This window comes from Peromyscus leucopus, chromosome 7, assembly GCF_004664715.2.
Source record: "Peromyscus leucopus breed LL Stock chromosome 7, UCI_PerLeu_2.1, whole genome shotgun sequence".
Classification (NCBI taxonomy): domain Eukaryota; kingdom Metazoa; phylum Chordata; class Mammalia; order Rodentia; family Cricetidae; genus Peromyscus; species Peromyscus leucopus.
Genome location: NC_051069.1, coordinates 69,242,560 through 69,270,186, shown reverse-complemented (window position 1 = coordinate 69,270,186; position 27,627 = coordinate 69,242,560). Strand labels below are relative to the sequence as shown.

The window sequence follows — 27,627 nt, the reverse complement described above, 5'->3', positions numbered from 1 at the left end:
GAATGTTCAATTCACAATCTGAGAGTTTCTTCCTATCATTTTATTTATTATTATTATTATTATTATTATTATTATTATTATTATTATTTTGTTGTTTTGAGACAAGTCTCAGGTAGGCATAGTTGGCCTTAAACTCAGTATATAGCTAAGGTTGGTTTTGAATTCCTCATCCTACTTCCTTTGCCTTCCAAGGGCTGGGATGACAGTCATGTGCCATAACACTTCACTTTCCATCCACCATGTTTGTGTGTCTCTATGATGATCCAGTTGTGTGTGAAGAGTTTGGAAGCACTTTCTGCATGCTGTAAAGTTTCTTTTTTCTTTTAAAAAAATCTCAATATGTTAATTTGCTCATCTAGTCATTCTTATTTATTGACTATTATTGAATATGATGTTTGGATATTCAACAAGGAACAACAAAAAAATATTGTCTGCTACTCATAAACTTAAACTCAAATCTCAGGGTTGAGCACTAAATATCAACAGGGTGTGTCTGTATGGGTAATTAATTCTTCATGACACCTCTCCAGTCTTGAACATTGCCAATGTAAACATCATACCAGTCATTCACTAATATATTGAAGAATGTCATAACTTTCTGCTTTTGAAAGTCTCTAAATCACTATGGATTTTAAAACAAACAAGGGGAGCAGTTTGGTCTTAGAAACGGATTGGAGATAGTCTGTTGACAGCTCTTTTATTTACTTGCCTTCTCTCCAAATGATAGAAATCTATGAAAAAACAAAAAAACCTTCCCCATGACTCATCGTGGAAGTTGGGAAATTGAGCTTACTTTTCCAGAGGTTCCCAGAGTGCTTACACTTAAGACTGTGGGAAAGGATGCAGCTGAACAGTCATATATGAACAATATGTGCTGAAAACCAGTTCCTCGTTGACTGTGGACAAATCACAAACTTCTAGTAGTCTTTAATGGCTCTGCTTCCTCTGTGGATTATGTAGGAAATACTTTGGTCTGAATAATTGTTCCTGAGGGAGAAGCCTTCAGAATAAATTCATGTTTTACACACACACACACACACACACACACAACACACACACACACACACACACAGAGAGAGAGAGAGAGAGAGAGAGAGAGAAACAGAGACACACAGAGAGAGACAGAGACACACAGAGAGCTAGAGAGACAGAGATAGCAACAGACACACAGAGAAATAGAGAGACAGACAGAGACAGACACAGACAGACACACAGAGAAATAGAGATAGAGACAGACAAAGAGAGACAGACTGCCATGTGTACGTGCCTCGTATAACTAAGAACAGTTTAGTCAGTTAGGTGTGGTGGCTCACGCCTTTTCCCTCAGCACTCAGGAGCTCGGGAGGCAGAGGCAGGCAGAGCTCTGTGAGCTGGAGGGAGGCCAGCCTGCTTTACATGTCCACAATAGCCAGGAATACAGAGACCCTATCTTAGGAGGTTTTTTTTAAAAAAGAGGAACATACTTTGAAGGTAGCAACAGTATCTGATTATAAGCCATATCCTGTACGGTCTTGCTTATCACCACATTGTTTAAAACTAATAGCAATAGTGGACAGCTAATCCAAAGGCTAAAGTAACTAATAGCAGGGGATTTACTTTCCATAACATAGAAGAAAACCTGAAGACTCTTTCTGGATATTTGCAGAAGAAATAACCCCATTATTCTTTAGCTGGAATGATCTAGACTCTTAAAGGAACGTTGGCTTGTTTCCACTCTTCATTGCTGCACTGTGGATTGGAGCCATTCATAAAGAAACTCTGTAGAGGTGAAATGATACATTCCCAGAGTTCTCTTTGGTGGTTTTCAACTTGCAACTGTTATGTGGTATACATGCCAGGAGTGTATTTTTCAAAGCTGTCTTTGCCTTTGTAATTAATAATAATAATATAATAAAATAATAATAATGCCATGTTTATGTATTTTTGAAGTTATCTCCACCTTTGTAAATAATAATAATAATAATACAACCGATACTCTCCTGATGGTTCTGAATCATTCATAACCTACTCTCACACTTTCCACCTCTATCAGAACCCACTTTCCGACACTGTGAATAGGCAATCCTTTGTAGGGACTGTGAACGAAGTATCCAATATTGCTCTATAAGACACAGCTAAACTTCACATAAAAGCTTAATAGCAGTTTCTCCTTGTGAACACTTTTAAATTTATTGTTAATGTATATATATATATATATATATATGGTATGTAGGCATGTGTGCCAGGGCACATGAGTAGAGGTCAGAGGGCAACTTCGTGTATTCCTGCCATCTCTATGGGGGTTTTACGTCACCAGGCTTTCATGCATTTCCTGTCCAACCATCTCACCTATGTGATCTCTGCTCCTCCCCCTCCCCTCTTTCATTCCCCCTTCCCCTTAATTAAGGTTAGTCCAGACCTAGAAAAACTAAGCAAATAAAATTTCATGTATGTTTAGTGGGAAATAAATTAAGGGGAACAAAGTGTTATCTGTATGCTGTTAGGATAGTGATAACTGGCCTGTTTTCTGGTGGGCTGGGACATAGGTAACAGTTAATTTTGGAGGTGAAGTGTCTTTAAGAATAAGGACATGCACATACCATATTCACTTTCTGCTATGTAAAGTGGCCAACAGGGTTACTTGGCACAGAAGGCATGTATTATACATGTGCAACTATTAAAATACAGTGCCTCTGTCTTTCTGTATCTCTTTGTCCACCTTTGGTTGTCATGTCAAAAAGAAGGTGTCTTTATTTTATATTTTATTTTATGTTGTATGAAAAAGGGTTTTGCATTCCTGGGCTACCTTCATCTTGCTATGTAGCAAAGGAAGACCTTGAACTTCTGATCTTCCTGCCTCCATCTGTTTATTGTTGTTTTGTTTTAATTTTTTTTGTTTTGTTTTTTTGTTTTTTGAAACAAAGCTTCTCTGTGTAACAGCTCTGGCTGTCCTGGAACTTGCTTTGTAGCCCAGGCTGGCCTCAAACTCACAGAGATCCACCTGCCTCTGCCTCCTGAGTTCTGGGATTAGAGGTGTGCACCACCACCACCGCACTTATTTTTTGTTTTATTTTATTTTATTCTATTGAGGAGACAGGATGTTGCTGTGTAGCCCAGGCTGTCTCAAATTCCAGATCCTCCTACTTTAGCTCCCCAAGGCTAGGATCCTAGGCACATTCCCCTGAACCTAGTTTAAAAGGAAGGTTATTATTAAAATGATGACTTGATTTGGGAATAGAGTCAATATTTAAAGGGATATTGTTGAGATTTTTGTCAGGGCAATATTCTGAAAAGGCTCTCGGCAGCCCCCAATCGCCATTAATTTCCCGTATGTGCTTAGTAAATCAGAGGACTAAACACACATTTTTATGAGTCTTAAACTTGGCAGATTCCTACTTTTCTGTGATACAGAATGAAGTTTAAGGTGGAGCTGCTTCCTCCCTGGTTTTGGAGAATGGAGGGTTAAGGATGACTCAGACTTGAGAACCACTAGCGATGTCTGGAGTCCTGGTGTTTCTGGGGTGTTTGCCATGTGCTGCTTTGAATGAATGACTTGAGTGGGAATATTAAGAGTTTCCTTCCTGACTCGACTTCTTTCGGAATCCTAGTGCTGTCAACATTCCTTTACGGTAGCCTTATTTGAAAAACACTCATCTTATGTAGCAGGGCACACCTTTTAAGAGTAAGTGATCAAGCTATAAATGGAACACTCCAATGATGAAAGCTGCTTGGAAATGATCTCTTACCGTGAATTTTCTCTGCTGTTGTAGTGCACTATTAAATGCATTTAAAAAAAAAAATCACAACACTTATCTAAGAGTCTAATTGAGAAGAATATTGCCTTGGGAAATTGCTCTGCCCAAGACAACTGCCGCTCTGTTTCTTTTCAGATTTAAAAACCCAAGTCCCACTTCACCGGCTGCAAACAGTAATTACCTCTTGTGAAATGAGCTGAGGTCCTTAAAGGAGTCTGCCGGCTTCCCGGGATCTTTCCGGGGTGAGCAGGGATGAGGGGCTGATAACCCAGCTGCCTAGGAACTGAGCAGGGCCGGCTGCAAACTCCTCAGCTGTTGACAGGCCGGCCTCGCTGAGAACACTGGTTAAATATAGCACGCGCAGCTCAGCTCCCCAACAAAGTCACCGCGCTGACAGTGTGCGGGAGCAGCAGAGGAGAAACCTAATCTCAGAACCCAACAACACCTAGCAACAGTTGAAAAAACTTTGAAACAAAAGTCGGGTGTGTGAGATAGGCGGCTTCCAATTCCTGCTGGTCCCGACCGAAGGAGAGAGAAGCTGCAGCTATTCTGTGCCGTTTCCTGTATGACTTCAGCGACTGGCTAGTTAGTCCCAGCAGAGTGGGAAAAGCGTTTTCCTCAGCCTTCTTTTGGGCTGGCTAGTTTTCCAGGACTCAGTCTTGGGCTGTGGGGCAAGCCACTGGGTTCTTCAAGGGATAAACCCTCCGAGAAAGGATACATCTTTGGTTAAAGGAGCTGCGAGCAGGTAAGAACCCCCTGCAACCCCGGCTCCCCTCCCCAAGAAGATATTTACTCTGTTAAGAAATCTCTCTCCACAAGAAGACAATTCGCTCCAATTCTACTTTGTCTCTAATGCTTGGACTTCTCCTGTTCTATGATGGGACAGCACGTGTAGAAATTATTATAATCTGTGTGAATTTTTTTTTTTTTAAATCAGAAACTTCTCTTTCTCAGTCACAGCGATTCCCTTTTAAACACAATGTTTTGTGATGTCTTCATAGCGGTCAAGCTCGGCCTGCTGAGTTAGTTATTCATGTTCTTGCAGGTAATAGGAATATGATGAATGTCTAGTGCCTTTCACAACCAGAGTAGCTAAGCCATGGAAGGGACATTTCCTCCGGGGCAAAATAGCTTTTCCTTATTGAAAATAGCTAAACAGCTTGTGTGGTAACTGAGGAAAGTCCTGTCTGGTGTCCCTGTGGTTGCGCTGTTGACCCGCTTCTTTGTGCCGCTGCTGGGTTTGCCGGATTCTCTGATTGCGCGGACACCTTGTGCTGGGTCTGACCTCATTTGCCTGCAGTTGCCCAAATGCTTCTGACTCCAACAAAATATGCCTGCTGCTGATTCGCTGCTTTCGCAGTAGTTGAATAGTCAGGAGAATGTTGTGTTAATTAAACTAATTAAATGGAGCGATTGCTTTTGTGCGAGTATGGTAGATTCCACTTTAAGAAACTTAGACCGAATTTTTTTTAGGAAGCTGCATGGGTGTAAGAGTTAGTTTCCAGTAGTATGAAGGAAGTTCTCATAGCCTTTGAGAGTGTACTGTCTCCCCGTTCACGAGGTGACATGTACCCTAATCAGAATTGCTTACAGTGAACAAGTTCATGTTCAGTTTCACAGCTTGTGGCTACACACAGCTGATGTAGTCAGTATTGATTCCTGGTGGTCTGTAGTTGGGGCTGAATTTGCATAAGAGGATGGATTATTTCTTCAAATAATCCAGAGAGTTTGGATGAAATAAACCTAAGGATAATATCAAAGAAAATACTGAAGAAAAATTTTTAAAAGAAAGTATTTTAACACTGGACATGGAGGCTCCTGCTTGTAACCCAGCTCTGGGGAGACTGAGGCAGGAAGATTGCTGTGAGTGCAAAGCCAACCTGAGCTACCCAGCAAGTTTTAGCCCAGCCTGGCCTCTAGAGTGAGACTCCACCTTCAAAACACGGCAAAACAAAACAGCAAACATGTTTGTGTCTATTTTGTCAGTGGGAAAAAAAGAATTTCCATTAACCAGTGTGGAAATTTTTTTTCTATGACAAATGAGAATATGTAAGCCTTTTTGGTAAATGTTCTATTCTAAGACTAGTGGATGGATGATTATACAGTTTGTGTTTAGGAAAAAGAAATAACACTGTTATTTCAATGTATATCATGTACATAGATCTGATTACATGATTAGTTTGCAAAGTAAATGAAGTTAATCCTATGTAATCAACATATACAAATAATAGTGAGTGTGCATGCTGGTTGCCTCTGAGAGGGAGAGGGAACTTATGGTACTTTGCTGGAAATAAAATATCGTTGTCTTGAAAGACTTATGAAAAGTCAGAACTAGATGCTCTACATTTTTCTTGTCTTAATCCTAGGAAGGGTCACATTGCTGGCTTCCACATGCCTCGGGAAGGCCAGAATCTCCCATTGGTTTGAGGCATTCGATTTTCTCTGGCTCAGTGTGACAGCTCTTAGATAACAGCACAGTGCTTGGCCCTGAGTGGAAGCCATGTCTGCTGAAGTGGAGTTTTGAGTATCATTAATTGTCTTCATGGTTCTAAGTTTCCCCTTGAGAATTAAAAGGTGATAAATTAAACCATGTGGTTTCCTCCACTGTCTGAACAGAATAGCACACCCTGCGAATACACAGATCCATCCCCTGACTGATTTAAGTGCGTTTTTGTGTGCTGTTTTGGAAGCGCCCCATACCCCCTCTTCCCTTTCCCTGTAGGAGTGCTTGGACTCTTGCTGTTCTCTTTAGGCCTTGTCTGGATGTGCCACTGCTACTCACTTTCAGCCTCATTACCATCCAAACCACACCACTGGTGATCAAGGGACTAACTTTCTCTCCACTTTGCTGTGCTTGTCTGTCTACACTTTGGTTATCCCCGGGGGGGTGGGGTGGGGGATTCCTTGTTCCTGCCAAGACTGGGCATTTTGAAAACCTTCCATCATCTGGCACCTACTTAACTTTTCCAGTTTCGTTCCCACTACTCAGCAGCAAGGTCCCTTGGCTTCAGGTACTTCAGGTTATGGACCATTCTGTAAACACAGGAACAGTGGATACTTTAAGACCTTGCCCTTCCTCATGCTGTTCACCTTGCCTGGGACACACTCTGCTCCTGTAGGGACCTTGTTTATTCTTTCAGACGCAGACCATTGCCTCCCATCTTCACAGAGATTCCGAAGTGACTCCTTAGTTTGGAAACAGGGATGCTGTTTATGTTAGGGCTCCTCATGGTAGGCGTGGCCTTATTAAAGCTGGGACTGTTTTGAGAAATCTTCTGGACAGCTCTGGAGCTTCTTGGCCCCATGTACACTGTGGACAATCTATTAGCGTCTTAGGTTCAAGATTCCTAATGTGAGTATGTGAGAGTGTATAAAATCAAAAAACCAACTAGAAGTATGGTTAAGAGTGTTTTACCTAATTTTTTTCTTAGTGAAAATCTTCATAGTTTTACCAATTTTAACCATGTTTACACATCTGACTGTGGAGATGATATTGCATGCCTCACAAATGAAACCAAAAGGACATCTATCTACCTACTCCTGTATATGAACCTAGACTTCTAAACCTCTAAATTCTGTGATTCATATTTTTTAAAATCATCTTTTAGGGCCAAATTTCTTATATATTTGGTCAATTTATTTAAATCATGACTCTTTCTATTTATGAGTCATGAATGAAAATTTGGCCATGAACAATAAAACATTTAAGCTATCATGGTCATTTTAGATATTTTCTCCCTAGATAGTTAAAGCACAAATGTTTCTTGGTACTACTTTCAATCACTCATGAACCTGCAGCCTTGCTGAGAGACAGCAAGAATGCATATGGCTTTTGAAACTATTTGCTCCGTATTCACCAAAACAAAAGCATTCTCTTAATAGTCTAAGGTGGTTTTCTACTGGGATTTGTGAAATAATTAATATACTCATTAAGTAATGGTCTCCACATGGTTTATAGTTTTTAATTATGAAATATTGGGGTTTATGTATTCTAAGCAGTGTACTTTGTGGTTTTCCTTTTAAATGAGCATTCCTCTTTAGAAATGTTTTTATTTTTATTATTTTTAATGTGTGTGTATAAGAATGTGTGTGTGTGTGTGTGTGTGTGTGTGTGTGTGTGTGTGTGTGTGTGCAGATACCCCATGAGGTCAGAGGTATAGGATCCCATTGGAGCTGGAGTTGCAAGCCACTGTGAGCTGCCTGATGTGGCTGCTCAGAATTGAACTCAGATCCAATGCAAGAGAAATATATGATCCTCCACAGATTTATTTATTTTCATTTATATGTGTGTGTTTGTATTTGTGTGAATGTATGCCATATGTGTGATGATGCCTGATGATTCCCTGGAGCCCTGAGCTACACACCATGACTGTTGGGTGTTGGTAATGAACTCTGCAAGAGCAGAAAGTACTCTTAACCACAGGGCTTCTCTCCAGCCTTAAGATAAGCACTTAAAAAAAAAAAAGATAATAATGGGTATAATATGTGCTTCAGACTTAGAGTATTATAGAGTTTAATCCACACAAGTTACTTACTTCTCTAACCTTGTGTTTTTAAATAGAAAGCTATGGGTCCAATGGGCAAGCTTAGGTTAATATATACCTTAACAAAAATGCTTAAGAGAAAAATTATTGGTAACAAGTTAGAAAAATGACATAAAAGTCTACCTTACGAATTAATTTATATAGTATTTTAATATGTGTCAACAAAATGAAAGATGAGCTAATGAAATAGTTTGTTTCCTTAAATCTGACTGAAGTTCTAACAGTAAGGATATAGTCACAGAAGAGGGGTCGGGAACATCAAGTGACAGGCAAGCCTGGTGACCCAGACTCAGGTTTCAGCTCACTGTGGCCTTGGGCCGATTCCCTGGCTTCAGTTTCCTTACCTGAGACTTACAGTGTTTTGCCCTCGTAGCGTTGTTCGAAGATCAAAGAGCTAATAGCATAGGTATGCGTCTGATATGTTGTCCAATAAATTCAGTCTCACCTTTACTGTCACATTTTAAGTGTTTTGTTTATTTTAATCCTCGTTGCACACCAAGTTCTCAGATGGCTTGTAGACTGAAACACACCATGGCAAGCAAGGGAGGGGGACTCATTCTTTACCTTGGAATCTGGGTTGGGACGGAGTACTGCTGCTGGGCGCCCTAAGCAAACACAGTTTGAGCAGCAGCCAATAATTCCCGATGGAATTTAGGCTGCTGCCTCTCCCCCCTCCCCCGTTATCACTGGGCAGTCCTGTGTCTTCTAGAGGCATTACTAAAAAGGTTAAGAAATCACCCTCAGGATAGACTGTTCTTGTTTCTATATTTGCACTTGGAGATAAAATGTCTTTATACTTAGGGCTTGGCTGTCTCTTTCATAGCGAGCTACACTGGGTAATGCATAGCAATGCAGACTTCCATGGAGGGGGTGATATTCAATTTATTATTCTCTACTTTTTTCTTCCCTTAGATGATTTGTTTGGTTTCACTAACTTAGTAACAGATAATGTGAAAAGACCAAAAAAGGTCGTCTTAGGCTGACTTCAACTTTATCAAGTAGAAATGAATTCCTGCTATTCATTGCTCTTAATCCTAGTCAGTCTTAAACATGATAAGAAAGTCTGCCACAAGACAAACAAAATTGGTGTCACATTACAAAGATGTTTATGCATATGCTGTACATTGTGTACACCGAATTTAACAAATACAGGAAGCATTCTCATGGTGCGGGGGTGCGGGGGGAGTTTCTAAGTAGTTAGAGTATCAGGAAATTTTGTAAGGGCTGACGATGGTTTGGACCTGTGAATTCTATTCCATTTTCCTAGTTGACAAGAAGAGTCTGTAAGCTGAGTTCGAGAACTACCATCCTCCAGTAAAAACCTAGCTGTGAAAAAGAGGGAGAGAAGGAAGGATGGAGATAGATAGATAGATAGATAGGTAGATAGGTAGATAGATAGACAGACAGAGAGGGAGGAAGGAGAGAGACAGAGACAGAGAGAGAGACAGAGGAAAAAAAAAGCCATTTTCTTGCCTTTGCAGATACCCTGCAAAGGTTTTAAGGCTAAAATATAGGAACTTCAGGCAAACATACTGAGGTATATTATTTTTCCTTAAATGGTCAATCTTACTCTTTCCCTAGTAAGAAAAGGGAAAGGCTGTTGGCAGAACACAACTGTCTCTGAGAGTAGCTGGGACAGTTGAATTTCGAAGGCCAGGCACCCTGCTGTGGTGGAACTCAGGAGGAAAGTCAAACATGATTTGAGTCGTTTTCCTGTTAAACATCTGATCGACAACTTGAGAAACTCTGGGCAGAGACACGAAGTAATGAGACTACACCAGCGCCCCATGCCCCCCACCCCCAAGGGCCTTGTTTAAGCCACAGCGACACCAAGGCATGGAGTAGGTTTGTGTTGCTTTTCCTTTTTGGGAAATGGTGTCAGTGTGTAATCCTGGGTGATTTATATGTTTCTGGGCTCTGTGAAAGACAAACCAAAGGATATCTTAAAGCTAGAACAGAATTTATCTGGAGTCATTTGACTTTAATTGAGCCCTTAAGGTTAAGGATTTTTTTTTTCTGGGTTGGGTTTCCTGTGTAAGTGCTGTTATCTATTGCTTTGTCTTAGACTTGGTGAAAATAATGCCTGTTGCTTTGTGGCCTGTCTACCCTTAGGAGTAGCTGTTTTTTCTTTTGCCCTCATCCTAACAGCACTCATCCCCAGGCACTTCTCATAAATGAAGTATCTACTCCTTACTTTTGTAAAGAAAATCTATAGGGAAGCCATGAAATGGACATAGGAGAATTGGTCAAATGCGTTCTTTAAAACAGTAATTTCCTAAAGATTCGACACCAGAAGATGATTTGATTGAAAACAGTAGACTGCTGACGTCACCAAGACAATCAAGTTACTGCTAGCTTGTCTTGTGTATCTGCAAGACTTTTGCAAAAACAACCCCCCCACCCCGCCCCCCACAGATGCGCATGAGTCACAGGCAACACAGTAATAGGGATAAATTAACTTTCTTTTTCTTTAACATACTTATGTCTCAACTAACTCACTTTAGAGCTTTCTGCTTGGGCTAGAGTGCGACAGAACAACAGGAAAGGAAGAGGCCTTGCTGAGTTTATAATGCTATTTCAGTGTGGCAATAGAAGAGCATGAGGAAATGACACCCCGGGCCTGTGTCTGGAGCCTGCAGTTACTGGGACAACAGCATACACTAAGATGAAAACAAGGATGGTCTGCTCACCAGGACGGCCAGCACGTTCTGCCAGCCTCAGAGCTTTCCTAAGCATTCTATAAGGCTTGAGAAGTGACTCGGGAGGTATTCAAGGCTCTCTGGGCTCCATTACCTGGTTAGTAAGGGACACGCACTGGAAGAGCAGCCTGGTATTTGGATCACATAAGCTTGGTGTTCGCATGCTATGTTTTTTAGACATCACCTACTGGTTTGGGCACCACCAAACCAAAGGCTTTTTTCACAGCCTGTTGCTTGTTCTGCTTTTAAGTAAGCTAGCTGTGTTGGTGGGGTTCACTCCTTAGAGGGGTTCCCCTAAGGAGTGAACATTCTCAACGTCAAAACTCTGCCTGGTCAGCAGACCATTGCCCAGTATACCGGTAGTTTACCAGTAACTGGGACACTTAAGCCCCCAGTATACATAATATAACGATATCAGTAGCTATATGTATTTCCATTTCCGTGTAACTGTATGGAATATATGCAAATAATGTTAATAACAGCCAATATACACTCAAAAGTGCCTAGTGCAAGGCATTATGCCAAGCATATCATGTAAATGACTTTATTTTCTTCTCATAGCAACCCTATGATGCCCCCCTCAATTGGAGTTTGAACTCAGGGCCTCAAACATACTAGAAAAACAACCTACCACTGTTAGCCCTATCTCACAGATTAGGGAAATGAGGTTTATACATGCTAAGTAATTTGTGGCAGATGTAAAATCCAAACTCAGGGGATGTGACCGTTTTTATGTCTTATTTTTAACCGTCTTTTTGAAATGCAGGAAGTTGCTCAAGGAGTAATCCCTGCCCCCAGTGGCTGAGCCATGTTTTAGGGAGAGTGTAGAAGTCAGCACTAAAGGGTTTCACTGCCCCTGTAGATTGAGAAGGTTGAAGGTTTACCAAGGGCAAAGGATAAACAGACTGAAGGGCCCCTTTCCAGGGTTCCCAAAGCAGAGCAAGAAGCTTCAATGGCCAGTGAAGGTCGATACCCAGGAAGAGGTAGAAGAGCCGGGCACAGAGCACAGAAGCAAGTTTTCGTTACTGATGGTTTCCCAAGACGGTCGGGTAAAGGGGGTCACCTGGCAGCAGGCTGTCCCATCAAAGCCAACCAAAAGACAAAACAAAGCAGGACAGAGCCGACAGGCTGCTGTCGTTTAAGAACAGGCTGTGTAGCCCAGGCTGGCTTTGAGATAGTGATTCTCCTGCCTCAGCTCCCTGAGTGCTGGAATTAAAGGTATGACCACCATCCCTCGCTGCTACCTGACACTTTATAGCTGGTGTTTGTCAACCGAGCATCACTGCCCAGACATTTTACCTTTTTCATGCTTCTTTCTCTTTGATACAAGCGTTACATGTTGCTAAATGTCTGGCCATTCAGAAGTAACTGGAAAATTTTTAGTTTTCGTTCACTTGTTGGCATTTAACTTCTGAATTGTTTGATATATAAAAGGAGAACGGTTTTAAAAGGAGGGGGCAGTTTTCATTTAAAAGATAAGGCAATTTATTTTTATTATTTGGATTTATGCATATATGGACACACCTGTATGTAGGTATGTTCATGTGACTTCAGGTACCCATGGGAGCCAAAGGTGGTGGAATCCCTGGAGCTGGAGTCACAGGCAGTTGTAAACAGCTCGATATGAATGCTGGGAACTGAGTTCAAGTCCTCTGCAAGGGCAGCAAGTACTCCTCACCACCAAGTCTTCTCTCCATGTTCCTAATAAAATTTTGATGGCGCATATAGTGCTTCTCTTTTTCTTATGCCAGAGTCTGTAAATGCTTTATTTTTCCAGTGAATCAAGTAACTCCCCACAAAGAGAATGTTTCACATAGGCTGAAGATGCATACTAGAACTAATTTCTGCCTTCCGAGAAGTTCTGTAAGTTGAAAGCAGTGTCTTGGTAACTGTGTCAGCATCGCTGAGTGCCTCTTCCCAACACACACCCACTCACAGTTACTCTCTTAGCTGAAGCACAGGACTTTCGCCGTGCCTTACAGACTGTACGGCTTCCCGAAGCAAAGCTGCTGCTTCCTTTGTGGCAAAGACCTGCGTAATACAGAGCAATGGGGAGAAAAAAAAGGCAGAGATAGTGATTGTTTTCATCAAGGCTCTCTGCTTCGTTTGTAGATCCCCTTATGACAAATTCTACCCTTTGGAGATGAAGGGCCTGACTGGGTGGCTTCCGGAAGCTTTTTCCCATCAGTCAATTAGCCTAAATTCCTTTTGGCAACAAAACTGAGTGATAATTTCCATGCTGGTCTTTAGTGAAGGCCTCTTAAGTGGAAGATATTAACAATTTATCATACTGACTTAAGAGTTACTGAGATTTCTGTAAGATTTGCTAATTCTCTCAGCACTTCTGTCCCTGGTCAGATAGCAGGTAGGAATGGGGGCTTTGGGTTTACACTCAAATGACATTGTAAGAGCATGGGTGCCTGTAGACTCACTTCAAGTGAGAACCATCACAGCATCCAGTTGGGTGTGTCTCAACACTCTTGTAATAGTTATGCTTCTGTCCCTGTGATGAAATACCTACAGCATCACCTTAAAGAGAAGAGAGGTTTTTGTTGTTGTTGTTGTTTTTTGGTTCACAGTTTCCGAAGGAACAGTCCATCATGGACAGGAAGGCATGGTGGCCATAGTGGCTTGGTCAGTGGCAGTGGGAGCTTATAGCATGGTAGATCAAGCAGCTGAGCACTCACTCTGGAAACCAGAAGTAGATGCCATCTTCCGGGTCCAGCCCCAGCAACCCACTTCTGCCAGTGAAGCCGCAGCCCCAAAGGTTCCGGTCTCCCATGACAGCACTTAGCACTACCACCTAAAGGCCTAGTGTTCAAACACATGAGCCCATGTAGGACATTTTACGTCCCAATGGTAGTAGGACCCTATGAATCTAAGTCTCTTGGGAGTACTTCAAAAATGTTAGTGGCTAGACCATGGCCTCAGAGGTTCTAAATCAAATCGACCCATGTGGGGGCTTTCCCGTGTGACTATAATTTGTGTTCATGTGTTAGAACCGGTTATCTAGGAGCATTTGAAAGGGAAGTCACTTGGCAGAAGTTTCCAAGTCCTCTCAAGGTAGAATTGGGTTGGGAACAGAGCTTACCCAGGCTTTGGTAGTGGGCACTTCCCATACTTCCTAGCGGCTGCATTTCTGTCTTAGGTGAACTGACCCCAAGATCATATCTTGACTTAGATTTTAAGGTCTTGACTCAGGATCAGTAATAGCTCCCTGGTTCATGTTTGTGATTATGCTTCGGTTCTAGAGACATGGCACAAAGGTAGCTTAGATTCAGAACTTAAGGCCTTCGAGTCCTAGCGTGTACATCTCTATCACACAGGTCTAATAAACATTATAGCAGCTAGCAACTGTGGACGCCTTCTGGGGAGTAGGTGTATGAGGTTGGTACTCATGTACCCTGATTTGACTGACAAGGAGGCTGAGAGAACGGCCGTCTGCCTCCCTACCCACAGCAAGCAGGTGGCAGGTCCGACATGAGTCCAGGCACTCCCCAGCCTGGGCTCACCCGCTCTTAATCACTCTGCTATTTTGGAGCTTGCTCTGAGAGTATAAGGTGTTAAGTAGCAGCTGCTGCCTGTTTCAGCAGCAGAGTCTGGTGGTAGTTGGCTTTGGCGCAGTCAGCTCTCACGCCTGGGTTTTTGCTCAACTAGAGACGAGGTCTGTGCCTTGCCTTCTCTTTCCCCAGTGAGTAATCTGGTTTGAGGATCCCTGTTACCTTCAAGGCTTCTCCCAGTGACTTTGCTTCTTAGATCCAGCCTTTCCTTCTCTTGTGGTCTGTGTAACACTTTACGCCTTTCTTTTGGGAGTGTGTTCTCTTTACTTTTCCAGGCATTCTAACTGCAAATTTTACTCCTGTTTAAATCCTTGACATTTCCTTGCCCTGTAAGTCTGGCTCGCCCCTTCCATTCTGCCTGTGAGTCCTCCGTCTATGCTTTCATACCACACCGCAACTTCTCAAACAAGGTCCACACCAACAGGAAGGGATTAATCAGTTCCCTTCTACAGCAGCAGGTGCATTGGAAGCAAGTTGCTCTGTCATGTGAGATTGACAGGTCAGTGGGTCAAGGCAGTCCAAAGAACTTTTAAAATCTACCGTTTTTTGGTAGTATGTATGGAACTAATTTGTGATGGATTCTGTAAGCTTCAAGTTCCACAGAACAGGTTTTTGAATACCTATAAGAAAACTTAGAAACATTATCTGGTTAATTGAATCCTTTTATCTTAAGATAAAAAAAACCTTTTTAAGATAAAAACACACACATTGTGTCATAAATTTCTCTAAACAGTAGAAACTAAGTAGGAAGTGAGAGATTGTGATTATTTTATAATAAATAAATGCATGTAAAAATAGGCTCAATTATGACTAGAGACTGGTTATAGAATCATCTACAAGTGTTGAACAAGTGCTTGTTAAGTTGAACTCATTAAATATCATGAATTTAAGAAAGTATTCCTGATTAGTTTTTATTATTGAAAGGCTCTGCCTCCTCACCTACCAAAACCAGGAAAATAATAGCCAGTGACTATGAGTCTTTCTCCTGCTTCCCACCCCTAGTGATCATATCATTGCTTTTCTAAATAGTAAACTAAAATCAACGAACACTCTTTGAGCAGCTGATGGTACTAGGTGAGTGAGGGCGGACTGTCACTCTGACTACTGATATACAGATGCAGTTCTAGTGGCAAGCTAGAATGCCATTTGGCATACCTTCATACCATAGCCCAAGGCTCAGCCATCCACACAGGCTTAATGGCAACTGTTTGCTCCTCATCGTTTCACACAAGCTCATGAAAAAAAAAATCACAACCCACCACCCGGCTTCTCTTGTAGTCATTAGCTGGAAAGGCTCTCATCCTCCGAAATCTATTTTGGAGTTCGGATTGCTCCACTCCCCTACAAGTGGTGCAGCAACAGCTGTTGGTTAGTGAATGTTCCTGCTGACAGCTCCAGCTGATGAATACTCACTGAGTTTCCCCACCCGTGTGCGTGCTCCCTGTGTGGCTCCTGGAGGAAATGTTGAGTTGAGTGGACTTGCTTGATTTTGCCTTCTTCACCACAGCTTTTTTTTTTTTTTTTTTTTTTTTTTTTTTTTTTTTTTTTTTTTTTTTTTTTTGGTTTTTCGAGACAGGGTTTCTCTGTGTAGCTTTGCGCCTTTCCTGGAGCTCACTTGGTAGCCCAGGCTGGCCTCGAACTCACAGAGATCCGCCTGGCTCTGCCTCCCAAGTGCTGGGATTAAAGGCGTGCGCCACCAACGCCCGGCGCTTTTTTTTTTTTTTTCTTTCTCCCTTGCATCACTTCCTCCAGATTTTAACAATGCTGTAATGTGCATCAGCATTCCCAGCTTCCAGGGAATAAAGTCCCAGTGCACACATGTGTTCCTGGTGATGTACTGTGATGGACTCTTACCAAGACGAGCACGTGGAACTCTGAGCTCAAGCAGAAGACAGGACAGGGGTGGGGAGCAGCCAGACAAAAGTGGCTTGTGGTTTCTCAGAAAGTGAAGAATTTTATTCATTTGAGAAACAAATTAGACAAAAGACAGAGCTCTTGTTTCCCACATAGTGTTAATGAAAGACTAGGATCCTACAACTGGATGCCTAGCTGGATTACATTATCATTTCAATTTCTGTTTCTAGACATTTTCACAGGAGTTGGATTTCTCTCTGTAGAGGGCTGTCTCGATTACTGCATGAAATTTAAAAGGATTTGGGTTATGTGGAAGCGAGTGACTAGAGGGAGGTCTCCTCCATCAGCTCATGTTGAAGAACAATGGCCTGGGGTCCAGTCAGACTCCTATGGCCAGAAAGGAGGCTAGACCGATGCTGAACTGGGAGCCTGATGGATAGAACACAGGATCCAAATGGCATGGCACCGGACGACAAACAGTGGTCTCGGGTGGCAGCTGGCCTATGTGGGCCTGACATGTCCTTCTGGGTGGAGCACAGCTGCGTTCTTGCACCATGTGGGAAAGCCGATCAGAAGGAGCAGGAAGGAGGTTTGGGAGGTGGGATTCAGGAACAGTGGAGCTTCGGAGGAGAGGCAATTCTCGAAAGTGTGAAGTGCCACAACCTGAATACAATGACGAAGTGATACCAAGTCCAAGTATAGAACCGGAGGTCTCTGTGGCTCTTGCTTCCCATTCAGTAGGCATCACCCACTGCTTACATAATATTTGGTAAGGCTGGTGCATGGTAGGCACTGTCTTCGTTACTTTCTCATTGCTGTAACAAAATACTCTGACCATGGTAACTTAAGGGTCAAAGGGTTTGTCTTGGCTTATTTTTTAGGAGATAAAGTTCACCATGGCAGGGAAGATAGGGCACCAGATAGGAAAGGCATGGTGGCAGGACGGGGAGCCTGGCTGTTTACTCACATCTACATCTAGGAAGCGGAGGGTAGATGGGAGGTGAGGCTAGAGGTCTGCCCCCAGGACTGCTTCAGTGAGGACCCACCACCTAAATGTTCTACAGCCTTCCCAAACGGCACTACCAGCTAACAACCGTGTGCTCACACACGTAAGCCCAAGGGGGCATTTCATATTCAGGGCACGGCAGGAACCAAGGCTGAGATGCTGTGTGAGTACTGCACTGTCTGTACTCTCCCGCAGGGGGCCGGGAGAAAACACAACTGCGTGTCACCCGTAAGCACTTGGTGTTGGGGGATCCCAGAAGCGGGACCACTTCCAAGTCTGGGGATGTCAAGTGATGTATGTGGTAAGTGGATTCTTGCCGCGGTAAAGCAGGAACTGAAGAAGCCGGAAGGGAAATAGAGCAGGGTGGGCAAGAACACAGGGTACACAGCAGAAATGAACATGGTTGACAGGCGCCGATACCAGAGTCATTGGGACGAGTCCACACAGCTTGACGAATGGGGAGCTGGGAAGTTACACCCTTTCCCCTACATGATCGTTTTAATGTCTTAAAAGTATCCTGAAGCGAATCCACTATACACACACATTGAGTCGCACTTTAGACTCTAGTGAACTTAACGAGCCCAGAAAATATGCATTTGTGGACTGGAAAATTCCTGATCCATAGCACTCACACTGCTCGTATTCTTGTAGAAGGGTGAGCACTCTCACTGTGTTTGAGAAGGGGTGATGAAGGCATCCTACAAAAGTGTTTGCTTTTGGCCTTTTACAAGTTTGTGCACTTTAACAAAATACTTGCATATATCGAATCCTCCAAGTGCCTGGCTGTGTGGAGGCTGTAAACCCCAGCACCAGCTGAGAAAGTTTTCAAGTACAAGTTGGAAAGTGTTGCCTTACCACATATTAAAATCAAACTCAAGGAGCTGGAGAGAGGGCTCAAGGAGAAAGCTTCCTGCTCTCGCAGAGGAGTCTGGTTCAGTTTCCAGCACCCTCTTCTTTGGGTGGCTTATAACTGGGCCTGTAACCCCAGTTCCAGGGGATACACACCCTTTTCTGGCCTCTGTGAGCCCCTGCATGCATGTATACACAGGGATATACACATAAATAAATCCTATAATAAATCTTTTAAAAAAGTGAGACCACACAAGTTAAAACACTTTCATAGTGGTACCAAAATCAGTTTACAACAGTTGAGGGGACTAAGGAAAAACTCAGACCCAGAACCAGGGCTGTGAGTTGGCCCACCCCAACATCCACCCCATCTACGATCTGCTGAAGCACGTGAAAGGGTGAGACCTGCAGATCTCTACAGCACAGAGCAACAACAGGACATCTAAGAGGAGCCTCAGGGAGAGCCCAGTATCCAGGGTATCGCAGAAGCCAGAGGCCTTGAACCGGACCAATGACTCACAGCAATGAACTAAAGATGTATAGACTAAAGGGTATACTGTGTGTGACTCATTATGCTACTTTTTCCCTTTTTTCTGTCTTTCTCTTTTTGTTTGTTTTTGCTTTTCTTTTAAATTTCTTTTTTTTTGCTGGGGGGTGGTTTGCAAGGAAAGAGGATGGATATGAAGGGACGGGGAGATGAATGGGATCAGGATACATGATGTGAAATCCACTAAGCATCAATAAAAGTTAAAAAAAAAGAAACACTTTCATATCAAAATCAGTTTGCATTGGATGTGGAGACTAAGGAAAAACTTATAGAAAGCAAAAATAAAAACAAAACAACCTCCCAAACCTTGCCATATAAAAAATTCAGTGTTGGAGAGCAGACCTATCAAACCTGCCATGGTAATTGTCATTTAACCAACAGTGTGGAAAGACTCTGGAGAATGAAATGAAATTTCCATGTCACACTCAAATACATATTAAATAGACCGGAAATTTAAGTTAAAAAAGATAGAACAAGAATTTAAAATCCTCAAATATGTACATAGAAGTAGATAGACTGTTTCTTGGGAACCTTCCTAATCTAGATCTTAAAACAAACAAACAGACAAACAGACAAGTGAAAAACACTCCGGGAAGCTGGGCCAGTAAGACAGCTCAGTGGGCAAAGGAGCTTGCTGCCAAACCTAATGAACGGAGTTGGGCCCCGGGGTCCCCATGGTAGAGGAGAGAACCCGCTCCTGCAGGCTGTCCTCTGACCTCCAGTGCCCTCTGCAGCACACACGCACACCCCAGCACCATCTCCACATACGTAAGTGAAGATAAAACAGGAAGCTTGAAAAACCCAGTGAAACAAAACAGTCAGATAAATTTAACTCTGTTAAAAATGGAAGAAAACACTTAAACAGAAAAATAAAAGCGAACACCAAAAAATGCCAGCAACAGAGTAAGACATGGATGCAGATGCCTGTAAACTCAACGGTTTGGGAGAGAGTGGCAGGAAGATCAGCAGTCTCAGCTACATCATGAGTTCAAGGCCAGCTTGGGCTACTTGCAACCCTGTCTCATCCAAAACAAATGAAACAAAAAAAAAAATTGCCAACATCATTCGTGAGCCAAGTTAAAATTTAAATAGCAAAATTTGTGATTTAGTAATCAAGATCAAAATCTTTAAAACAGGAAGTTCTTTTAAATAAATAAAGCAAATTCCATAATAAAGAAATGTATAAATGACATAAATAATTCTAACAAGCTGGTGGAAGACTGTTTAACCTTACTGGGAATTAAAACTCCAAGTTAAAAGAATTTGATATGATTTCAGCCAGCGTGTTAACAAAGGACTCGAAAACTCAGACATTAGTGCAGTAAGAGCAGTAGGAAATGGGCGCTGTATATTTCGGTGGGAAATGCAACGGGGACCGGCTTCCTGAAAGGCCGTTCAACAATATGTGACAAAATGCTTATAATCAGAAGAAAAATAAGCATATTTCCAATCTGAAGAAATAGGAGAGTCCACACACACGTGATGCTTCTGAGAGCACATTGTTTTCTTTTCCTCCTATTGTTCTCAAATCTTACGTCGGCTCCTAAAAATTTGGCAGACCTAAAGACTTATTTTTTTTTAAAAAAAAGTCAGCGTACTTCTAGCTCGGTTGTTTGGTGGATTTCCTAGGAAGGAGTTGGCTGGACTGGAGTTTTGAAGCAGGCCTCACAGCCCATTCTGTGTCATCACTGAAGTGACAAGGACATCTTGGTGGCATCTTGTTTCCTGAGTAATGCCGCTGTCCAAACATAAACCGATTTACATTATACAGTGTCCTCTAGTGTAGATGTTCCCCATAAGGGGAGTCCCTTCCATAAGGGAGGTGCATGATTCCCAGATGCTTGACAGTTAGTGGACTGGTATGGGGCCAGGATGTGTATGGAATCTCCCTGGAGACCTGTGCGCTCACATTCGGCTTTCCCTGGGGTGGGGTGTGGGTGGGGATCCTGCTTTGAGAAAAGCCTCTCCTGCAGCTGGGCACTTTTGGAAGACAAGCTTGCCATTTGTGCCATCTTTGTTTGCTGTTTGATTCTGGGGCTGAGGTGAGTCGTGGGGTGTGCTTGCCTTGTCTTTAAAAAAATGGGCTTTTCCTATTCTGAGTGTAGTGATAAGATTATTTATACTTGTTTATACATTATGTGTGCACACCTGGTGTGTGTGTGTGTGTGTGTGTGTGTGTGTGTGTGTGTGTGTGTGTGTGCATATGGAGGTTAGAGGACAACTTTGTAGAGTGGGTTCTCGCCTTCCCCGTTCAGGTGGATTCCAGGAATTGAACTCGGGTAGCCAGGCATGGACGGCAAGCACGCCTACTCCCTGAGCCATCTTGTCAGCCCGAGATCTTTTTACCTTTCTCCTACCCACACGTGAGGGCTGGGACCGAGTATCACATGTAATTCTGTTAACTGCAGTAGGAGTTGGAACAGTTTGTTGCCACCTTCTGTCTGCTGGTGGCTGGCTGCTAGACAAGATGCAGTCGTGCTTGCTAGGCACTGTTTTGCTTTCTCTGCTTTCAGACACTTAGTATCTCACACAATGTCACCTGAAAAATGTTAACTAGAAAGTTTCAGACGTGAACAGTTCATCAGTGTGAAACGTTCAGTACTATTCTGAGTGATGTGACCCTACTGTGCCCCCCCCAGCTTTGTCCTGCCTGGGATGTGGATCACCCAGGCTGTCCACACTTCTGGCCAGGTCGTCATCATCATCATCATCATCGTCATCGTCGTCGTTGCCGCCAGTAACCACCTCTGTTATAAGATCAAGTGTATGGTACATAGAGTTGTGTTCAAGGAACTGTTATTTTACTTAATAATGCTTCCAAAGCACAGGAGTAGTAAAGGACAAAGATAAGTCAGGAAGTGCTTTCAAAAGGAGAAAGAGAGAGACATGAGAGAGGCAGAGAGGCAGGGAGACAGACAGAGAGAACAAGCTGATATGGCTTTACTATAATATATTGTTATACTTATTACATTTTGCTATTAACTCTCGTTGGTATCCAATTTACAAATTAAGCTGTATCGTAAGCATGCAAAGGGCAGACAGTGTCTGTAGGGTTTGTGTGGTATGATCAGCAGTTTCAAGTATCTACCATTGAGTTACAGCCTGCCCCTTCCTTCTACAGCAGTTGCTCCAACTGAGCTAGCCATGCCTCCTTCAATGATCTCCTTACTCTGTCCCTTCCCTGGAAGGAGTTTATCTACCACAGTCTCAAGCTGTGCTGTGCACATCTCCTGTTCTCTCCCTCGCAGAGTCACATTGTGATGTGTGGGGATTGTTTGGTTGAGGCTGAGTGTCCTGTGTCCTTGTACTCACTAGATAGCCGGAAATTCACTTGAATCCCTGGTCTCCCTCTGGTATGTACCCTTAGGGATGTGTCACAGCTGGTTCTGTGTGCAAGCCTTGTTCCCTTTCTCCATGCGGGCTTCTCCTGTGGCCTCCTCTGTCGGGCTTCTAAAGCCACCTTCCACGAATTCCTATGCTTATACTTATTTCCTCTTTTCCAAATCAACTTCCTATTGTTTCTTTTAAAGTCAATTTTGGAACGTCCTTTGCCATTAATATATATGAAAGCTGCACAAATCAGGATACATTTGTTAGTGTGTGGACAATTTTTTATAAGATTTGTTCTAATTTTTTATGTGTGTGTGTGTGTGTGTGGGGGGGGGTAGGAGTATGTGTACATGAGTGCTGTTGCCTGCAGAGGCCAGAAGAGGCTGTTGGATTCCTTAGAACTGGAGTTACAAGCCACTGTGAGAGGCCATGTGGGTGCTGGGATTCAAAGAACAGCTAGTGTTCTTAATAGCTGAGCCATCTCTTGAGCCACAGGGACAAATTTTTTATTCATAAACAAAGATGTTTCTAACAACCATTAACCTTCAAACTTCAAGATTTGCTATAAGTTTCTGGTTATAACAATCAATCCTAGTGATTCTTGGAGAGTATCGACCCTGGAAGAGGGACCTGCAGTTTTTTCTGGGTTCTCAAACAATAGAGTATGAAGAATAAGTTACCGGTCAATGTGGGAACCAAACCAGAAACCTGGGAACAGGAAGATGATCTTAGTTGACTTTCTTGGTTTTTAACATTCATTTCTCCATTGTAGAATAGTATCTGCTATACTATGAAACAGTCAGCATGCTATATGTACAGTGGTCATAAAAGTTCTTAATTATACTAAGAAAAAGTCAGGATCTTGGTTACACGAAGCCGTCACCTAAATTCTAGAAAATCCACGAATATGTTATATAGGAGGTTGCACTTGCCTAGCCTTACAAGGCCCTGGATTCATTCTCCAGCATAGCAAAGTAAATGTAAATAAACAGAAACAGGCAGATTAGAGCAACAGCTTACCTCTGAAAGGAGATTTACAAATGAGTGTTTAAAATATAGGCAGCTGGGGACAGAGCTTAAGTGTGGAGCAAACTTGTGGAGCAAACACTGCCTGGAAGAAAAGACCTGGTATCTCAGCGGGACCTACGAGTTACAGCGAAGTTTTAATTTATTTCTGTCTGAGTGCACTGATTATTCTTATAATACTAACAACAACAACAACAATAATAATTGAGCTAGTGTATAAAAGAGCAAGTTTCATGTTGACATTTATGTACATATGTACTTTGCTTATACATAATATAAAATGTACCATTATCCTCCTCATTGCTCTTACCTGTTTCTCCTCCCTTCTCTTGCTGATCCCTTTCCTCTACCCAAATATTTCTCCTTCTGCTTTCATGCTGTGTGTGTGTGTGTGTGTGTGTGTGTGTGTGTGTGTGTGAAGTCTAGATTGTACATGTGAGAGAGAACATGCAATGTTTTGTCATTCTTTCTTCCCATTACCCTCTATTATCCCGCTTCTTCTCCTAAACCCCTTCCTCCCCTTCTCATTGTCTCCCCAACTCTACTTTAATGTCATATCCATTTAAATATTTGGATCTAATTTCCACGTGGAACATTCACTATCAGTCTTCATGAGCCTGACCAATTACACTTAACGTGGTCTCCACTTCCATCTGTTTTTGTATAAATGACATAATTTCATCACTCTCTGTGGCTGAATAAAATGTATACACACACACACACACACACACACACACACACACACACACACAACACCAACACACATTCTCTTTATTTTTCTCTTGATGAGACCCTAGGCTGATTCTGTATCTCAGTTGTTATGAACAGTGCCTGAATAAATACTGATGTTCAAATATTTCTGGGTTATGCTGACTTGCATTTCTTCAGATATACACCCAGGAGCAGTAAAGATGAATTCTAGGAAAGCTCTGCTTTTTCGTTTTCTGAACGACCTTCATAGGAATGTCAACAGTAGCTGCAACAGTGTAGATTCCAGTCAGCAGTGCATAAGACATCCTCTTTCCCCACATCCTGACCAGCATTTTTGCCATTAGTTTCCTTGATGACTGCCATTCTGACTGGGATGGGACAGATTCCCAGTGCGCTTTTTTTTTTTTGGTTTTTCGAGACAGGGTTTCTTTGCGTAGCTTTGCGCCTTTCCTGGAGCTCACTTGGTAGCCCAGGCTGGCCTCGAACTCACAGAGATCCGCCTGGCTCTGCCTCCCGAGTGCTAGGATTAAAGGCGTGCGCCACCACCGCCCGGCTTCCCAGTGCGCTTTTACTATGTCTTTCTATGGCTGAGAATGTTGAAAACTTTTTCAAATATTTATTAGCCATTCCTTCTTTTGAGATCTAAGTTTTCAGTTTTGCTTATTTGCTGATGGAATGATTTTTTAATGTCTGGATTTTTTTGTAGATTCTAGATATATAACTTCCTATTAGATGTATGGTTGCAAGAATTCTCTCCCATTCTGGAGGCTGCCTCTTCACTGTCTTTTTTTTCTTCTTTGCTTTGCAGAAGCCTTTGAATTTCATGAAGTTCTATTCGTTAACTGTTGGAATTATTTCTTAAGGTATTGGAGTTTTGTTTTCAGCTATGTCTATGTTTTTTAAGTGTTTTAACCCTGGCAGTTTCTGAGTTTCCAGTCTTTCATTAAGGCCTTTGATCTATTTAGAGTTGATTTGGGCACAGGGTAAGAGGTACTAGTCTAGTTTCATCCTTTTATTTCCTCAGCATCATTTGCTGGAAGATCTGTCTTTTTCCCAGCGCACATTTTCAGCTGTAACTGTGTGATTGGCTCGTGGGTCTTCTATCCATGGCAGCGTCTGTGGTCTACTGGTTACTATTGACAGCATGAAGTTGTTGTATCTGACGTAGGGCTACTTACCTCCTCCTTCACTGGCCCTGGGTTTGTTTGAGGTGGTAATAAACAGAGTATTGAATTCAACTGAAAACATTGACTGGATCATATTTATATGGCTGCAGCATTTTTGTTATAGTGAAAAAGTAGAGGCAAACATGTTTAATAAGAGGAAACAGCTAACTGAACAAAGGTGCAATTTGTATTGCTTTTAGTAATCCATATCATTGTTATCTCCATAGACAAATTTGGCAAGAAATAAACATTTAATAAAAAAAATGTTAAGCCAGGCGGTGGTGGCACACGCCTTTAATCCCAGCACTCGGGAGGCCGAGCCAGGCGGATCTCTGTGAGTTCGAGGCCAGCCTGGACTACCAAGTGAGTCCCAGGAAAGGCACAAAGCTACACAGAGAAATCCTGTCTCGGAAAAACCAAAAAAAAAAAAAAAAAAAAAAAAAAAAAAAAGTTAAATAAATAAGTAATCTAGAAAAATGTTCTTTAAATTTTCTAAAAAAGAATGACTATTATCATGTGTGTGTGATGGGTGTGAGTGCATGTGGAGGTCAATGAACCACTTTGAGGAGTCTGTTTTGTCCTTCCACGTTTATATGGATTCCAAGCATGGTTACTTTCACTAGAATTTTTTTATTTGTTTAAAAAATTAGAAATCACAAATTCCTAGGAAAGTTGCAAGCATACTTCTTCCTGAATGCTAATATGGTTAAGCTCATTGGTTCTTCAGGATGGATTACCCACAAACACTGGCGTGCTTCTGTTTACTACACTTTAAATAAGTTTACTAACCTGACAGTTACCTCGCTGCTGTGGAAGCCTCACCTGCTCTAGTTTCTCAATCTTCTACATCAAGATGATGTATGTCATAATCTTGTGTTGAGCTGTGTCTCTTTAATAAATTAAAGTCTGAAACATTTCCTTAGTCCTTCACTGACATTTCTAAAGATTACAGGTCACTTGTCTTGTAGAATGATCTTCATTTTGGGTCTTTTTTAGTGTTTTTTTGTGATTAGACTTAGGTTTTTTTTTTTTTTTTTTTTTTTTTTTTTCATCTTTGGTAAAGCATTTGTCTTTTTTTAAATGCCAAAAACTCTTCTCTGATACTAGAAGTATAACTTTATTGGTACAAGAAGGCATGTACTTGGTTTAGATTTCTGTGAGACTCCATCCTTTATAATGTTAACACATTTTTTTAGACCTTGACTCAGCATGTTATTAGTCATAAACTGTGGTAGAAAGTCATGCTGCTGACTGTTATGATGTTGTCATTCAGGTCTTTATAATCTTAACACAACTGACTTTTGGGCTGCATGACTGTATGCTCTAGGCACCTTTATCAACAACTTTTACTTCCATCCATTAGACATAAGTACACTCACACCCCAGTAGTGACAACCAACAATGTCTGTAGACATTATCTGATATCCACAGTAAGATTAGCCATGGCTGAGAATTGCTGCATAGCTCACTTGATTCTATGGCTTGAACCTTGTTGGTCCTTAAGTCTTTTATGAAACAGAAAGAGAGTAGTTGAGACAAACATTTTTCTACTTCGGTTCCATCCCTGTTTCCCTGTAAGTAGAACATTTACCACATTTACCAACAGCATCTTCAAATACTAAACACACCTAGTTCAGCTCTATTGCTCTCATTCTGGACAAGAAATTTGTCTAACTTAATTTTAGTGTCCATTTTCCAGCAAGTATCACCACAGGCAGAAAATTTTTTGGTGTTGTTAATCGCTCAAATTTCTTAGAAAGCAAAACCGCCCAACAGACAGCACCCACTTCCCTCTATAATAAACTTTTCTAATTCCATTCTTCTGTTCATTCCTTTAAGAATACTTATTTGATTTACACATTTTGGCAAGGAATTCTCCTGCCCTTACACTTGATATTATAACTTTTTGTACAGTTGCCTTTCACCTCGCTATTCTGTATCCCTATGGGGTTGGAAGGTCTTCCAAAAAGAGAAGTGTATGTGCCTCTTCTCTCTTCCCTACAAGCTCCAACTATGGCCATAGTGTTGAGTGAATAGTCAATGAGCACGGGGTAGGGTTCAATTCAGCTGCTCGTGCTGGAAGTGAGAACTAAATAGTTTCCCATAGGACAGATTGCTACCGAGCTTGCTTCTGAGCTGGCAGGTGGGAGCACCTTGAGAGACACTTGTGGGACTAGCGGGAAAAACCAAGGAGGTCAGAGAGGCTCTGGGAGAGGTTCTGACATTTTGCCCTGCCCTGCTTTCTCAGAACCCCTACGATTCCTAGACTCTTAACTCAGAAAAGGAATAAAAGGTCTCTGAATCTTGTCTTGTGCTTCCTGAGATCTCCTCATTGTTACCACTTTCACATTTAGAGACTCTTGGAGCGATAGAATTTTTCTGGAAAACTTGTATGAAGGCAGGAAAAGCACCTAAGAATCCCTTCCTGTCACATGATTTTTTTTTTTCTCTTAGAAAGTGGCTTTCAAGAGAGGCTGTTAATTTTTCATTCAATACAGAGTCATGAACTCAATTCTTCCCTTAAAATTTTGAGAAATTGTCTTTTTTATTTATTGATTTTCCATTATTGATGAAGTTTTCTTTGCTCTTAAAAGTTTGTGG

At 42.0% G+C, this 27,627-nt stretch overlaps 1 protein-coding gene across 3 annotated transcripts in view; it reads left to right on the top strand.

Annotated features, from left to right (window-relative positions):
* Positions 1-3,971: 3,971 nt before the first annotated feature.
* Positions 3,972-27,627, top strand: part of Filip1 (filamin A interacting protein 1) — a 166,728-nt gene continuing 143,072 nt past the window's right edge. For all 3 annotated transcript variants that reach the window (XM_028879851.2, XM_028879852.2, XM_028879849.2), the window contains exon 1: positions 3,972-4,479. The gene's annotated coding sequence lies outside the window, so the exon portion shown is untranslated. The remainder of the gene's footprint in view (positions 4,480-27,627) is intronic.